Raw genomic sequence first — 17,919 nt, forward strand, 5'->3', positions numbered from 1 at the left:
GGAGAGAGGCGTGCTTGCCATGGCGACCTTGGGTGAGACCAGCTCCTCTGACATGCACACCTTCTCCCCTTAGCGGTCCCCTTGTCTGTGGCTCCATGGGCCTCATCCATTGGCCCCTGCTGAGCCTACTTGGTTGCAGTGCAACCTACTTGGCTGTGAGAGTCAAGTGGGCCTTTGCTGCAGGCTAGTCTCCTGACTGTGGAACCCAGTGCATCCCCCCACCTCTCTCCAGGCAACTGCATCCTCTAACAGAACTTCTTAACTCTATTCCATTGTCATTGCCTTCCTCCTCCCCACTTCTAGTGCCTTTTCTCAGACTTCAATCTTGTTGAGTACTGAGTCTTTCTTGAGGGGTTCTCCTGTGCCCCCTGGCTTCCTGGGTATCATACTCTCCCACAGGGAATACCGTGGGCTTCATGGCGCTGGGCTCTCGCTGCACCTCCAAGGTGCTCTGTGACTGGGAGGGAGGGAGCCTACAACCTCTCTGGGCCCCGGGTTCCTTGCCTAGTAAATGAGAGGCTTATGTATGCCCCTTCCAGTTCCAGCCCCTCTGTGCCAAGCCTCACCTTCTGCAAGGAGCCCCTCCTTGCATTCCAGCCATACCGGCCTCTCCCTCTTTTGCATGGCCAACAATGAAGTCAGAGCCACAGAGTGGGGCACTTACTTATTCCCCAATGCCCATTGGTTTTACTCCCCATCCAATGAAAGCTCCTTGGATGCAGGAATCCTGAGGTGTATGTGTTTTTCCTTCTCTACCCTCTCTCCCTTGTCTAGCACAGTGTAGGGTACTTAGTAGGGATTTAATAACTGCTTAACAATTTGATTGTGTTCCAGTAGGTGAAGTAGTTGGGGTTGTTGATGCTAACTTAAAGTTTTTCTCATCTGGGATCAGAAGGAAATAAAATCTTTAAAGATAAGCTTTGAAATTAAGAGAACAACCTATTGAGAGCTGGTTAAAAAAAAAAGTTAACTACTATTGTTAGTGCTTATAAAGGCTCCAAATGTTTTGACCTGGGGACCCAAGCTCTCACATGAGTATTATACCTCTGGGGGTTGTTCCTGGCTTGAATGGAAGGCAGGTTGCTCGGGTGGATATAGCTTTTCTACAGAAAGAAAGGCATGACATCCACATGGAGCAGCAGAGATTTCCAGGATCATTCAGAGTATTTACTGAACCAGACTTGGGACTCAGGCTCTGATTACAGCCCTAGGAAATCCTAGATGTGTGATTTTAGGAGACTGGAGTCAGATCCCAGGACAGGAGTGCTGGACTAGGGAGCTCCGTCTCCACCTTAGCATGAAGATGCCATTGCAGCAACAAGAGTTGGCTGACTGTCTTCCCCATCTAGTTCCTCAGGCCTGTCCCTCTCCCTTCTCTCCCCACCTCCACCACCTCCCACCCCATGCTTCTTTTACCTGTTGTGGTCTTCAGACCTTCCCTTGTCTGTAGGCTTTTGGGTGGGTTTGCTCTTAACTTCTCATGACCTACTCTGCTGAGTGTAGCAGAGCTTGTTAGGAATGGTCCACGATAACAGAATGCAAGCATTCTTTCTATTTGACTTCAGAGGAAACTGTATCTGTTTTGGTTTGTATTTGATTTGCCTTTCTGATTACGTCTGATATAAACTTTGTATTTCTTGAGCAAACCCTATTGGATGGTGGGAACTATTAGTGGGACAGTCAAGCATTATCCTCTGCCTCAGGTTACCCCAGAGCAGCAGGTGTTAGATGGCTTGCGTTAGGTGCCTTGTTCTTTTCTTTGGTGAAGATACACATCCAGGGAAATGGGGCAGCAGCATGCGGTCTCTCATGCAGGGGCTTTGGGAATTTCCCTCCACGGTGCCTTGGACACAGAGTGGGCCCTCAGGAAACTGTGTTGGCATTTTCCACTTCTCCTGAGAGGCTGGCCCCCTTGCTCCTACAGCCTAGATCTTCAACATCAGTATCTGATCTGGATATTTTTTTCCCCTGGCCCCTCTTCCCTTTGGGGCTCTTCCCTTTGCTCCAGTTAGGAGGAGAAACATCTAGTGTCTCATCTGGGGCCTCTTGAGAGAGCGGAGAGGCAAGGTGGGGCAGCCCTTTTGGGGGATGATGTTTCTTCCTTTTGCTACATCTCCTGATCTAGCTCTTCCCCTGGTATTCATCCCCCTCCCCCCGCTCTTTTTCTGTCCCTTCCTTTCTCTTGCCTCCCCCTCCAGTCCCCTGTTGTTCTCTGCCTGCTTTTCTGCTTCCCCATCTCTTACTTCCCATTTGCAGCCTCTCAGCCTCGGCTTCCGTGCTCACCTCACTGTCGTCTCCTTGGTGGGGTACAGTAGGAGCCTCATGGGTTGTTTTTTTCTCCTTCTTTGCCTGTTAGAAGTCCCTCTGCTACACCCATACCATAAATAACACTCAAGCATCTGCCAAACACATTCCTCACTTGTGTTAATAGGCTGCAATGATGCTGGAGCCTGTTGCCATGGCAACCTCATTTTTGTTTGACTGTATCCCACTCTGCTACATAAAGCCTCTGCATGCACTCACACACAAACAAGTACACTCACACAACTATTACACATACTTAACTATTAGAGATTATTTTGGAGAAAACATCTTTGGGCCCCATGGGGGCGGGCAGTCATTTGGCCAAGGAGATGAACGTCTCTGCTTGTCCATTGTTACTCTAGGAGGTGATAATGGATGCAGGAGCTCTTTGAAAAGTAGAGAGTCCCGTTCAAATGTGGGGTGTAATTATTCTGCAACCACATTAAACCCACCTGACATGGTTTCTGAAAGGAAGATTCTGACCCTGTGTGGGTCCCCGTGAGCTTGGGAGTGCTGTCAGAGGTTGCCTTTGTGGTGTGGGCTGACCCATCCCTACCCAGCTATCATCAGCTCCTTCCTCTCTCTCCCCTAACCCTTTTGGAGAAACTCAGTGATTTCCTGCATTTCTGCCTTTGTGCCTGTTTGAACACACAACTATTACCAGTTGTTCCAGAGATCAGAAAGGCACAGGTGCTGTGTGGGTGATGTTCTGTGACCATGAGCATGTGTGAGTGTCTAAACTGAGGAGTCTGGGGCTGGATGGGGGTGGGGAAGCAGACCAAGAAGTGACTGCTGTGGCTGCTGAGGGGTGGGTGCCTGGGTCCATGTGTGGGAGTGTGTCTGTCACGTGGGCTGGCCCCAGTGTGTACGTGCATGCATGTGCATATGGATGTACGTGTGTGTGTGTGTGTGTATCTATCTGTCTGTCGTGTGGGCTGGCCTGGGTGGTGGAGGGGGGCCCAGGGAAGCCTTTGTGTTGACTTTGAAAGGAGATCATCACAGTTCTGTCCTGTTTATTCTCGGTTGGTGGCTGGCTTCCTATGGCTGTTTGCATTTCTGATTCTGGGCCTTGATTGACTTTCCGATCTTGACCTCTGGCTCCTCAGGGAAATACCCTGGATGCACACGCCCCCCCTTATCATAATGAGGCTGGGGGCTAGACTCGAGTGGTCAGCCCACTCCATGGAGTCCCACCCTTCCCTTTCAAAAACGCAAGCTGCCCACCCACTCAGCCATCCGGTGAGCCCCGTGGAGAGCTGACCCCTCGCTCTGGAACTTGGTCCAGAGGCCTGTGCAGTGGGTTACTGTGTGCACTGCTCCAGCCACTGCCTCCCTGCCCACGGAGGGGTGGGAGGACGGGGTGGTGGTATGGAAGAGGACACACACTTTCACAACTCCGGGAATCGTCTGCCGCCAGTTGCTTCCCCCATCACCCCCATTTCTGGAAGAGAGAAATCTGGCCATAGGGAACCCCAGCAGCAACTGCAGGCTGGGGTGGGAGGCTGGCTCTGAGCTTGTAGTCGGGGAGGGTCTGCTTGTCTTGCCTCAACGCTAATTGTATTTGCCGATTATATTTGCTAATTGTTTTCAATTATTATGTTGTCTTCTCTGTGCAGCGGGAAGGGGGTGCTTGGAGGGGAGCAGGAGCCTCTGGGGTGGGGGTCGAGCAGAGCTTCTAGATGGAGGGTCATCTTGTGGACCTCAGGGGTGCCTCGATGCCTGTGGGGACGACTTCAGGAATGGCAGAGACCCAGCCGGGGAACAGAGCGATCAGCTGCTGTACTTGCGGCAAATGTTGACTGTCAATAATTCAGTCTAAGTTTTGATCTGGAGCAAGAGCGTGAGGTCTGTGTGCTGTGCAACTCGGAACAGTGTGCTCATGTTTGTCTATAAAGAGGACACAGGCGATGTATTAAACCCCAGCTCGGGAACCTGCCCAGCCTCACAGAAGAGTTTTAAATATTAGTGTCAAAGGCCTGGACAGAAGCTCTCCTGTGCAGACAGGCCCTGGCCACGGGTCACTCTGTCCGAGGGTGCAGCTGGCAGCAGAAGCAGGGCTGTGGCCCTTGCTGGGCCTGGCCTTGTGTTCTCCCGAGAGGTGCGGATGGAGCGCCTGCCTCGGTTCCAGCCAGGGGTGGTGTGAGTGTTGGGGGAGGGGACCGAGGTGGGAGCCTCTCTGTGACTGTACCAGTCTCTTGCCGGGTGACTTCCTGTCCACGGCTGCCCGCTTGGCACCTCCGTTAACTTTATTTATCTTATGGTGGGTCCAGTTTGTGGTCGTTTACTTCCCAGGAGCATCACCTGTGTTGGGCATGGAAACAGTCTGCCCCAGGAGCTCCAACGTGCTGGCGCCCGTAAATCCTTTGGGTGCAGTTACATAAGTCACGCTTTACCGTGTTGTATCCTTCTTTCATCCCTGCCTATGAGGTGGGGGGAGCTCGCTAGTGGAGGGCAGGATCAGTGTTGCTTTTTTTTTTTTTAAATAAATTTATTTATTTATTTTTGGCTGCGTTGGGTCTTCGTTGCTGCACGCGGGCTTTCTCTAGCTGCGGCGAGCGGGGACTACTCTTCGTTGCGGTGCGCGGGCTTCTCATAGCGGTGGATTCTCTTGTCGCGGAGCACGGGCTCTAGGCACGTGGGCTTCAGTAGTTGTGGCACACGGGCTCAGTAGTTGTGGCTCAGTAGTTGTGGCTCGCGGGCTCTAGAGCTCAGGCTCAGTAGCTGTGGTGCACGGGCTTAGTTGCTCCGCGGCATGTGGGATCTTCCCGGACCAGGGCTCAAACCCGTGTCCCCTGCATTGGCAGGTGGATTCTTAACCACTGCAGCGCTAGGCAAGTCCTAATGTTGGTTTTCTCTCCCAAACACGAAACTCCATGAAGATGATTGGAAAGCCCTACTTCTGCCCACGCCCCCCTACATTTTCTCCAGGCAATGTCCAAATGCGGGGCAGGGGAGATCTCTCTGTATAACATTGTGAACAAAATCTGGGAGTTTCTAGTTAATGGACCGTGAGCTTCATGTGGCCCTGCATTTTGGTCTGGCTGTTAGAAAAGACCAGTGGGGTCTTGGTTAGACTTATGGGCATATCCGGTTCATAGGAAGATCGAGGCCAGATCTGAAATACTATGTTTGATTCTAGAATTCCGAGGAGGGTACCAGATTGGTAAGGGGGACTGGAAACCTTGACTTCTGAGAGAGCACTTGAAAAGGTGGGAGATGTTTAGCTGGGAAGACAGCAGACTGTACAAAGGTAAGAAGGCAGAGACATGGGCAAAGTGTTATTTATTGCTGGGATCTCTGTTGTCACATGTTAGAAGAGGGACTAAATTTATTTTCGGTTACTCCCAAGGGCAGAGTTTGGGCAAATGGGTGAAAACAGTAGACAGATTTCAGCTCCAGGTAGAAGATACCTTTCTAGCCTTTGGGGTTGCAGCCATCAAACCAGATGCCTCCTGGGGTAGCCAGCTGTGTCAGTGGAGGTGTTCAAGGGAAGACTGGACGGCTGACTGCCAAGCTTGTTACTGAGGAAATGGAAGTCTCTGCTTCCAAAGGTCTGGGGTGGGTCCCAGGAAGGGATCTATTTTTTTGACAGCGTGGATTTAGTTTTCCAAGCTCTCCAGCTGATGTTGTTGATCAACTCTTAGGTTTGGGATCATTGGCTAAGATAGCCGCTCGGGTCACACCCAACCCTCAGATTCTGTGGCTTCGCATCTTACCACAGCATGAATGCCTGCTGCAGTCTGTTGGGGTGTCCTATCGTCATGCCCAGCTCAGCCTCTGTTTAAAAGTCAGAAAGTCACTGCAGACCTGCAGGCCCATTAGGAGATGTCCAGGTGGGGCTGGCAAGTGGACTGATGTAGGATGCAGAGCTGGAAGGCGATTGGTAATGGTGACATAGGGTGGGAAGGATGGCCCAGACCTGGACGCATATTCTCCTCTCATCCTGCCTCCCAGCTGTTCCCATCCCCCCACTCTTGTTTGAGGCAAAGCAGTCTGTGGCTCAGCACTGGTGGTGGTAGTGGTCAGCAGAAAGATGGACCTTAGTTTGACTCCTGGTTTATTCATTCATTTGGTAAGTGAATATGAAAAACACTGAGGATACCCCAGGTCCACAATGGATGGTACAGAACGTGGAAAGTGGGGAGATCAAGGGGTAGGCAAGAGGTCGGGAATTAGGAGATGGTTCGAAGGAGGAGGAGGAGGCTGTAAGGAAGGGAAGAGGAGATTGGAGCTGTGAGTATGGGGAGGGGAAAAGCTTGGAAGTGGGGGCAGGGATGCTCTCTGGGAACAATGGGATATAGTCACAGAAAAGGGGGGTAAACAAACAAACACCAGGGAGACAGTAATAGCTTTATTCTCTAGCCCAGCCTCATGTGTCAGCCTGGACACCGCCCCCCGCCCTGACTCCCACACACACTTCTTGCTCTGAGAGGGTTATGAGCTGTTGCTTCTGGGCTTGAGGCATCCTGACCTCACACTTGGGTGGTCTCCTCTCCCTTGCCGTTAGGGGCTCCCTAGGGGTTATCACACAGATCCCCACAGTCCCACTTGGCTCTTGGAAGAGGTCCTGAGGGACCTTAGTGCGTGACACGTAGTAGGTGCTCGGCGAGAGTTTGAATGAATGAACGAACGGGTGGTGGGGTGGGTGGGCGCTGCATGCAGACTCTCAGCTGTACCAAAGTGCTAGACCAACACCTCCACAGAAGGAAGCGATACAGCTCGGCTTGGAAGCCTATTTTGGTGGATTGTTATCCTACACTCTGAGCAGGGCTTCCAAAATCCCTCCTGCTGCAATTTAAAACGTGTGCCTTCTTGGAAACAGAAAGCTGTTGCCTGGCACTGCCGGTACTATATCCCTTCACAGATTTGAAAACCATTATTAAGTCATTCTTTCAGCCTTTTCCCCATTCATTCAGACAACAACCGTTTATTAGATGCCTACAGTGTAACAGGCACTGTGCTAGACCATGAGGGTCCAAAAATGACTCAGCCTGGGTCCCAGCACCCAGCATTGCCTTTGGCCCAGATGCTCCCAGTGACTGTGTCCTTTGGAGGGATGTTAATAGATGTTTCACATACACACATTCAGTCCTGTGTCAAATAAATTTAAGAAATACTGGGTTAAACAGAATTCTTTATTGTAGAACTTTAAAGCTTTTAATATGTTAATATGCGGTAGAATTTGCCAAGAGGAGGCTATTGCATGAAGCCTTTATCAAACATATTTGACCCCAGAACCAGTTTTTGAAGGAACATAACAGAGGCATTAGTGTTTGTTGGAACTCATTTTGGGACACACTGCTTCAGGGGCTGGGAGAATCTTTGAAATTTCTCAGGGTCCAGCCCCCTGCCTCTGGGGTAGGCCTAGGCAAAGTCGTCTAGATGGGGGCATTTGTTTGTTTGGGGGCTTTCCTCCCTCAAGAAGGAGATTACTCAGCTTGCATTGGCTGGCTACCTGTTTTAAAGTCTCATTCCCCATCTGCATCTGAAATCCTTTATAAAGCAAGATGATGGGGCTGGAAGGGACCAGCGAGATGCCTCCTTTATCTAGTTTCAGTTTCCTTTAGGGGTTTTCTGCTGTCATTAGACATCGGAGCCTGTTGGGCTCTGTATATGACCTTTGGTGGGGCTGGGCGCCATGCACTGAGGGCATGGCTGCCCATGGGGAAGTCGTGATGGGCCATTTCAGAGCATCCTTCTTCCCCAAATTTTCTTTGTGTCCTTTGCACTCACATCCTCCAAAATGAGGAAGACCTTAAAGAATATTGATTATGAACAATGAGTATATATTGAGTTTTTGTTGTAAGCCTGGCACTGGGCTAATCCGTTACATATGTGACCTCATTTAATCTTAATATCAACCCTTTGAGAAAGATATTTTTATCCCTGTTTCAGGGCTGCAGAAAATGGGATAAGAGAAGGTAAATAACTTCCCCAAGGTCACTCAGCGAGTGAGCATAGCAGATGGTTCAGCGCCCGCCCATATTCCCTGGGCATGTACCTTTCTGCTCTTGCCAGCCAGACTGCCAGCTGTCAGCACCTGAGGGCTTTCTCTGGCCCTGAGCCTCTCTGCCTGTTTGTGGGACAGGTCAGAAGTGCTGGCGGGGGGAGTGCCCATCCCTAGAGCAGTTCTCAACTAATGACTGTTGGGAACTGGTGGATAAATACCCCAGCTCCCTTGACCCCGGTGTGGGGGGAGCATAACTTTGAGACAGACCTTCTCTGTTGGCTCCTAGTACTGCAGAGGATTCAGCTCTGGTTGCCCACAGTGGTATAGGAGTGAAAACGTTTCTTTTTCTTTTTCTTTTCTTTTCTTTTCTTTTCTTTCCTTTCCTTTTCCTTCCTTCCTTCCTCCCTCCCTCCCTTTTTCCCTGCCTCCCTCTCCCTTTCTTTTTTTTCTTTCTTCCCTTCTTTGTCTCCTTTCTCCATTCCCTGTCTAATGTTTTCTGGGGTCACCTCTCAGGTAAACCACTTCTTTCAAATCCTTGTCTCAGGACCTTTTTCCAGGGACAATCCAAATTGAGAGTGGAGAAGCTGGAATTCTAATCTGGGTTTGACTTGAACACTAGGGAGGGGAGTGGCCGCTTTGCTAGGGCAAAATGCATCAAGTGCAGAACTCTGTGGCAGACTCAGAACCCTAGTCCTGCCTGGCCCCTCACTCCTATCTGATAACATATTTTGTCACCAGTAGAGTGGTTTCTGGACTAGTGGAATGGTGTGAAAATTTTAAAACTATATACATATTTTTTGTTTATATATATATATATATATATATTTAATTTCTGCTTCTTAAAAATGTATGACTTTCTGTCACCTAGACAGTGGCTCAAATATTAGCCAAAGACTCAAATACTTGGACATTTGATTAACATTTTATAGAGGACACAGGACTTTACCACGTGTGATCTTACTTGCTTCTCATGATGGCTCTGAGGAGGTGATGAGTTAAGAAGGTGCAGACATTGGCTTTTGGGCCCAGGGGCCCAGGAGAAGTCCCTGGTTATATGGTCCTGGCTGAGTTGCCTTACTCTCGCTCAGTCAGTTCCCTGACTGACAGGATCTGTTGTTGGGTGCCGATAAGGTAATGCATGCAAGAGTACTCATAGTTACAGACCTGTGCTGCTGGTATTATGTTGGAGAGGAGGAAGTAGGGGTTCAGAGAAGTTGAGTGACCTCACTCAGGTCACACAGCCAGTTAGCTTAGGAGCTGCTATACAAATCCAGATCTCTGACTCCAAATCCAGTGCTCTTTTCACATTTGGACCCAGCCCTGAGTCCATCCCATGGTGCCTAAATTAGAAGGCACAGCTGCTATCAAGCAGTTGTCTTGGGTGGCTGTGGAATGTGTGGTTTCTTATTTGTGATGCCTTCCTTCCCACGTGGTGTCTGGCTCAGATGGGCGTTAAATGATTTGTCATTTCCTGAGCTTGCAGTCATGCTGCGAGCGGGGGCAGTGCTGAAGTGTTCAGGGGGCACCTGGGATCAGATGTTTACCTGTGAAGAGCCCCCGAATGGTCTTCTGGATGCGTGAGGAGGCTCCGAGACCCAGGAGATGGGTCAGACTCAACGCTGGAATAGCTTAGGTCTGGGTGTGAGGCTGCCTCGTGTCCAGGCTTCTGGTGGTGCACATGGAACAGGGGTGGGAAGGAGGTGGCTGGGGACACACATCAGGATCACTTCTCAGAGGTCAGACCTGGGGTCTTTCTGTAGAGTTGCATCTAGTAGATGGCGCAGTTTAGCGCTTATCCTAGGAGGTCTTTCTTTCTTTCTTTCTTTGGCCACGCTGTGATGCACACAGGAGTCTAGTTCCCCGAGCAGGGATCCAACCCACGCCCCCTGCAGTGGAAGCATAGAGCCTTAACCACTGGACCGCCAGGGAAGTCCCTCTAGGATGTCTTTAGAGCCCAGCTCCCACAGCCATCAACATCCTAAAAAGTACCCCAAACATCCTGCTTCAAATCCACTTCTGTCCTTGTCACTCTTCTCAAGAAAACTAAGGGCTTCCCTGGTGGCGCAGTGGTTAAGAATCTGCCTGCCAATGCAGGGGACACGGGTTCGAGCCCTGGTCTGGGAAGATCCCACATGCCGCGGAGCAACTAAGCCCGTGAGCCAAAACTACTGAGCCTGCACGTCTGGAGCCTGTGCTCCACAACGGGAGAGGCCGTGACAGTGAGAGGCCCGTGCACCGCGATGAAGAGTGGCCCCCACTCGCCACAATTGGAGAAAGCCCTCGCACAGAAACGAAGACCCAACACAGCCAAAAATAAATAAATAAATTTATAAAATAAAAAAAAGAAGAAAAAGAAAACTAAAGGAAAATGTAACTTCTACCCAAGTGCAATTCTTTTGCTAAGTGGATTTTCCAGGTTTTATTTTCGCATTTTCTTTTGGGGATGGGAAGGCTGTTTATTTGTTCACTTAACATGCCCAAGCCCCCAGTCTTCCTCTGGCCAAGTCCCTTTTCCTTTAAGCATTTCACCACGCCATCTGGGAGGGACCCAGCCATCCTGACAGGCTCCAAGCGGGTAACACCAGCTCGGAAGTGCCTTGGCTCTGACATCTCAGCCAAGGAGGCTGCCGAGGGAGAGGGATCATCACTGAATCCCAGGTGAGCAGGGTAGGCTTGTACCCCTCCCTGCGGAGGGAGAGGCGCCCTGCCTTTGCAACATCTGACACTCTGCATCTAACATCTGAGTCACTCTGAAACACCCTCTTCTTTTTCTCTGTAGCACTCATACCGGTTTGTAATTTTATCTCTGGAGGTTTATCTATCTGTCTTTCAACTTGACAGTCAGCTGTCTGAGGACAGGGGCCTTGTCTGTTTGAATACTCAGATATTTGCTGAATGTTACTGACTTTCCGACTCCTACTGCCCAGCACTGTGGGAAGAAGGTGGACAGTTCCCATTCTCAGGTTCTACAGGGATTGCTGACTCTTAGCAGCCAGGGGTCCCTCATGGTGCTCCCTCCCTGGACCAAGGCAAGCTTGTCCTCCACTGGCAAGGGGCTCTGGGCCTGGGGGTGTGGTCTTAGAAAACACTGCTTTCCATCTTTGCCCTCCCTCCCTTGGGTTCCCTACTGGTCTGTTGGGTGATGTCAGGAAGGGTCCCTGTTGCCCCCATTTGCCTCTCTCTCCCATCCTTGGTCCCCTTTCTTCTTCTCAGCTTTCTTTCGGTATCTTTTTCCACCTCCTGAGTCCTCCCACTTCCCTCTTTCCAGCTGTAAGATGTGGGAAAGACCTCAGAGACTTGCCAGGAGGCAGGTTCAACTGTAAGGACAATAAATATAAGCCTGGATAACTACACAAATTCCAAACAGTATTCTTCATTCTTTTCAGAGCAATCCCATGAAACAGCAGTTCTCACCGTGCGTTATAAACTTCCTTATGGTTGATTGTCCTGTGTTACAGTGCATGTGTCAGCTCCGTTTTTCACCTCAAACGCCCAGGGCTGAGACTTCAGCTTTTGGGGTGGGTTAACCTCCAGTCACCCTACAGAGCTTAAGACGTGGGAAGTGAAGGCACATCTAGGAGTTTTTACATAACCCCGGTATCCAGGCTCATCTGGGGTGGGCCTGGGCATCAGCATTTTGGAATGTTCCTGCTGATTCTGACGTGCCCAGGGATGAGAACTACTGCCCTGAGCCACCCTTCATCAGCAGAGGGCTCACAAGCATGACGCCGAGTGTGATTTATGGCTATATTGAAAGGCAAGTTGCTTATATCGAAAGGGGTTTATTGTGGTGATTCAGTAAAGAGTGATGGCCACTAAAAATTATTACAGGCGTGTAATAGGGGAAGAAAACTTGGTTGGTGGTTGGTGTATAAAATCTTGTCAGGCAAGGCTGTGGCTCAGTATATTTATGTTCCTCTTATCACCAGCAATTAGTCCCAAACATGGCTCGATAAATGGATTAGTGCAGTGCTATAATAACTGCAAGGATATTTTAGAAAATGAGTGCTATACCATGTGTTCAATGGAGCCATCTTAGCAGAGCAGCAAATCTCACTCAACGTTCCTGACGGCCTCTTAGCTACAAACAAATGCCTAGTGATCAGTGTGAGCTCTTCCCTTCTCTCTTTTTTTATGTGGTATTTCCCTTTTGAATAGGAGAAATTGTACCTTAGTCTTTGTGAGTCTCCCTCCAACTAGAATGTAAGCTAGAAAATGTCTGTAGTAGATGCTCAATAAATATTTGTTAAAGGAATGAATGAATTTGCTCACAGCAGGTAAATAGCAATGTGAGTCCAGCACTAATACCGCCATTACTTTTTCTTCGACTCTTAAGCTCATGAAATATGTAAGGAATTATATAGTTAGTGACTCCCCATTTGCACGTATTGTTATCAGCATGTGTGGCAAAGACTAAAAGAGTAAAGAAAGGTGATGTGTAGGGTGATGAAGAGATGGAGCTTGCACCCTGTGAAAGGATTTCCTTCCTGTGCACTTTGAAGCTACTTCTTTCCTAGCACCTTTGGCTAGAAAGTTACCAGGATCCTGCTGTAGCCCTTGTGCTCTGGGAGGACGAGAGATGCACATGAAATCAGGGTCCATCTGAGGACTGGAAGGATTGGAGATCACCAGATGTGTGGGCTGAGGCCTGGGAAGCATCCCTATCCAGGACCGAGAGACATCCTTGGGTTAAATCCTCTAGGAAAGGCCACATGTGGATTACGACGTGGTCTTTTTTGGAAAAGGGTTATCTGGGGAGAGTTAATTTTGGATTTTGCTTTACATTTATTTTTAAAGTGGAATATTTCTCCGGCATTGATGACAATGGCCTAGAAAAGCCAGTTAGTCACCATCTGACATTTTCCCCGTGTGGGGTGTTTGCTGCCCCTGCTTCTTTCCCACCTGATGTCTCTGGGGCTGATTTAAATCCTCTCCCTCGGGGGCCTCTGGGGTGATTTCACTGGCAAACAGATCTATAGGGAAGTCCTGCTGGATCTAAGTGGTATCGTCCTCTGCTCTGATCCTGGGTGACAGGGAGTGGCCCCTGGCGCTGCTCTTTGCTTCTCCTTGGAGGGGGCGATGGCATCCAGGTGAGGCATTTCCCTGCCACATCCAGGCCTGTAAGACTGGTTCCAGCCTGTGTTCTCCAGTAGTTTTTTTGTTCTTTAATTTTACTCTGTATAGTCTAAAGGGAGTAAAAGGAAAATCACCCAAAGCCTGTATTTAAAGAACAGACCTGGTTTCTCTTAAGGGATCAAAAATATATGGACTGTTCCATCCCACTTCCCCTAGGGTCACCTCTGGTTCCACTGGGAGCAGGAAGAGGGTCTCAGGGCAGACGCTGGAGACTCTGTACTGTGAGGGGGTGGAAGACGGGAGGAGGCGCTGGGAGAGGTGACAGAGGTGGCATCCCTGCAAACTCAGTTGAGAGGTGGGGAGAAGGGCCAAGGCTGGCCCTGGAGTGATGTGCAGGGCATTTTCTGCTGGATCTTCACACCCCCAGTTGTAATTCATCTAAGAGGGACAACTTGGGGCCTGGAGGGAGTAGGGCAGTGGCTGTGGGCAGGTGAGCTCAGAGGACCTGTTGCAGTTGAGTGCAGGTGTAGAGTAGGGCACAGAGGCTCAGAGCCTTGGATCTCCCGGAAGCCAAGAAGCCACCGGGCCAGCCGCACGCAGGTGCCGTATGCCACCCTGACTTCTCCCACCTGTTCCCGCCCTCGTGTGCAGCACTGCCCTTCCAGGGAATGGGTATCAGGTGGTCGCAGAAGTGCCTCCCTTCCTGTTTGCGTGAACTCTGACCTCTCCAGGCCCCTAGAGTGAAAAGCCTGGGGAACCTACCTAACTGGCAGGTGGGAGTGGGTGGGGCCAGGTGCCTGGGCTCCTGCTCTGAGGAGAGGAGGGCTTTGTGATCTGCCTCCATCCAGGGCTGGGGAGGGGCTGAGCACAGGCACTCCTTGGGGACGGGGGGCACTCCTCCTTCTTCCTTTTCTCCGGGGACCCCTCTGGAGTTAGAGGTGTCCTGATAGCCTGCCTGGTGTAGGGTGGGCTGTGCACTGGGACAGCATCTCTTTCTTTTCCATTGACCAGTCTTTGCTGCAGTCCTGATGAACCCCTGGGGCCCTGGGCATGGGGAGGAAAGAGGGAGCTTTGTCCTTCGCCTGGGGGAATGTTCAGTCTGATGGAAATCTTTTGCCTTTCTGAGATACCCAACTTAAAGATAGGACAGTGTTGCTAATTCCTACCATTTATCATGTACTTACTGTGGGCCAGGAAGCGCTGAGCACTTGGTAACTTATTTGATCCTCGTAGTCTCCCTTTAGGTAGGTGTTGCTTTCTTTTTAAAGAGGATAATTTATAGGTGAGAAAATTGAGGCCCAGAGAAGGTAAGTGGCTCCTGTAAGGTTGTACGTTTAGAGAGCGGTACAGCGGGCTCCAGAGCTCGTGCGCCCACAGCCAGTACACCAGCAGCTCCCAAACTAGTGTGTGCAAGAATTCTCCCATGAAGTTGATTTAAAAATCAATTCCTGGGCCCCTTGTCAAGAGAGTTTGACCCAGTAAGATTAAGGTGGACCCCAGGAATCTACATCTTCAGTAGGCACCCTAAAATTTGAGGTTGGTGCCCCAGGGACACAGTTCCACCCTACAGTGCCTCCCCAGGTGGAGAAAGGATTGAGGCTGAAGTGATGGGGGGCAGTGCCCGGCCACCCACAGAGACAGAGGCTTCTGTGTTGACTTCCCCAGGAGGTAGCCGGGGAAGGCAGAATGAGACGGTTAGACCGAGGGTAGGAGGTCCCTTTCTGCTGAGTCTGTGCCTGGTGGGTCTCAGGGGGCAGAGCTGGAGGAGGCTTTTGGAAGAGCTGAGGGAGAGACTCTAATCTGGGGAGCGGGAGCTGGGAAGTAGTCCGGGAGAGAGCACATGTCAACGGCCAGAGAAAGGAGGCAGACAAAGGGATTCTCAGATGACGGCAAGGACACTGGCTGTGACGTTGCAGGCACAGAAGTTTTGACCGGGAGACATCTGCCTCTGCCTCAGTTTCCTCATCTGGACAACGCAGATCAGACCTTCTCTGAAGGTCCTTCCAGTGTGTACATTAACAGGGGCACTGGGCCCAAATGAGAAAGGACTTTGCTCCAGAGGCCTGGATGGGGAGCAGAAGGGGGATGAAAATGATACAAACCTGGGGGGACTGAGAGTCACACGGCCAGACAGTGCATGGCCCTCACGGGCCCTTGTCCATTGATCCTCCTGGTCCGAGTCCCTCCCACTCCTCGAACTCAGCATGTCCCCAAACAAAATTCATCATGATCCCTAAATTGGCTTTTTTTTTTTTTTTTTTTTTTTTTTTTTTTTTAGGGGTACGGGGCCCTCTCCCTGCTGGGCCCTCTCCCATTGCGGAGCACAGGCTCCAGACGCGCAGGCTCAGCAGCCGTGGCTCACGGGCCCGGCCGCTCCGCGGCATGTGGGATCTTCCCGGACCGGGGCACGAACCCGTGTCCCCTGCATCAGCCGGCGGACTCTCAACCACTGCGCCACCAGGGAAGCCCCAGTTGCATTTACTTTTTAAGTGTCCTGTCCTTACTTTCTCTAAGGGGTCAGAGGAAATGCAAACAATGTTATCAACCCGATGGGGCAAAAAATAGATGGCGAGACCTCAGAGCCTAACTCACAAGCAACTAAATTGGCTTTTTTTTTTTTTTTTTTTTTTTTTTTTTTTTAGCGGTACGCGGGCCTCTCACTGCTGTGGCCTCTCCCTTTGCGGAGCACAGGCTCCGGACGCCCAGGCTCAGCGGCCATGGCTCACACGGGCCCAGCCGCTCCGCGGCAAGTGGGATCTTCCCGGACAGGGGCACGAACCCGCGTCCCCTGCATCGGCAGGCGGACCCTCAACCCCTGTGCCACCAGGGAAGCCCCCTGGCTTTATTTTTGTCATGTCAGTTCTCTCTTTGCCTAGGTAGTGGTGTTAGATGTTTGCCGGACTGAATTCTTTAACAATATCTACCATGTGTTAGGCACTGGGAAAGCAAGAGGAAAGAGCTGCAGACCCTGTCCTCAAGAGCAAGCCTGTACATTGTGCCTCCTTTACGCCTGACTCTGTTCTAAGTGCTTTATTTTGTTCTGTTAACTCATTTAATCCCCACAACAGTCCTAGGAGGTGAACATTGTTGTTGTCACCCCCATTTTGCAGATGAGGACACTGAGACTGGCAGGTTAGGTAACTGGCCCAAGCTCACACAATGAACCGGGCAGCCTGGCTCCAAGTCTGGGCTCTGGCCTCCCAAGCGCAGTGGACAGACGGGCACTCACACCCTCTGGGCGCAGCATGACGCCTGATGTTTTAGCAGCAGAGATAGCATGCAGCCTATACCAGGGAGCGAATGGCAAGAGGTATGTGGCAAAGGTGAGGCTGCTAGTATGTGGACTAGGTTGGGAAGAGTATAGATTTCTGGGCCAAGGGGGTTGCATTTTTTGGAGGCAGTGGGGATCTCCAGAAGGTTCTCATGGCCCCATCTATATTTGGAAAGGTGGCTCTAGTGTGTGGATCTGGAGGGAGCAGCCTCTTGGAAGAGGGAGAGCTGGTGCCGAGTGCAGAGGCTGCTGCCGTTGTCTGGGGAGGCTGGAGAAGTCCCGGGGGTGCTGGAGGGTTGAGGGTCAGGGCCTTCAACAAGAGGGGGCAGGTCACAGGGTGCATCTGGGCATTTACCTATTAGTTTCTCCTTGCCTTGGTTACCAGTGGTGCCACACCCACAGCCTTGTGTTCCCTAACTAGGAGACCAGCTCCCCAGCCTCCGGGAACTAGATATCATCTTTTTCCCAGGGGACCTGAGGTGGATCCTGAGGGCCCTCCTCCTTACCTTTTCTTGGGCTTTAAATATCCCATGTCAGCCTCCTCTTCTCAAATGGCCAGGGCTCTGCCTTTATCTAGGTGTTAAGTGCCCAAACATTCAACCTCTGAGCTCTTTCTCCCTCTGGAGCCCGGGAGCCCCCACCCCAACCAGCTCCATTGCCCAGAGATCTCAAGTCTCTGAGAATTTCATCTGTCTCTGGGCCACTGGCATCCTGGCCACCCTGAGCCCCAGCAGAGCTCCTGGTGCTCCTGTAGGCCCAATATGACACCCTCCACGCACTGGCCTTTCTCGGGGGCCACTTGACAAAGTGCACATTTAAGCCCCTGTTCATTGCTTGCCTGCTTCCCCTCCCCCACTAGAACATCAGCTTCCCCAGGCAGGGACTCCACGCTCATGGCTGTGTTCTCTGTGCCTACACGGTTCACATCCCAGCTCCGCCATGTCCCAGCTGTTTCTCCTTGGCAGGCTCCTTTTCCTTTCTGAGCCTAAGTGTACTCCACAAAATGGGATATAATAAGAATTGCTGCCCCTGAAGGTTGTGTTGACCATTCTATGTGATGATGTATGCAAAGCACTTAGCACAGGGACTGTCAAGAAAAACGCCCTCCGTAAATGACCTGAGGTCTGTCCTTGCTACGTATAAGCTTTCAAATTCCCACACATTACGGGAGAGCCTAGTGTTTCTCTTGAAGGCCTTTGTGTTTGGACAGCAGTGAACAGGGTAGGAGAAAATTGCATTACATCCGCAAAGAAGGCTGAGTGGAGGAAGGACTAGGTCCTGGGCCATGGGTTTCCCCCCACCCCTGCCCCATCCTTAT

General features: G+C 50.9%; 1 protein-coding gene across 1 annotated transcript in view; it reads left to right on the forward strand.

The window, feature by feature from the left end:
* The window catches only part of ADCY5 (adenylate cyclase 5), a 156,763-nt gene that overhangs the window by 2,455 nt on the left and 136,389 nt on the right, over window positions 1-17,919 (forward strand). The window lies entirely within an intron of this gene.

This window comes from Physeter macrocephalus, chromosome 1, assembly GCF_002837175.3.
Source record: "Physeter macrocephalus isolate SW-GA chromosome 1, ASM283717v5, whole genome shotgun sequence".
NCBI lineage: Eukaryota > Metazoa > Chordata > Mammalia > Artiodactyla > Physeteridae > Physeter > Physeter macrocephalus.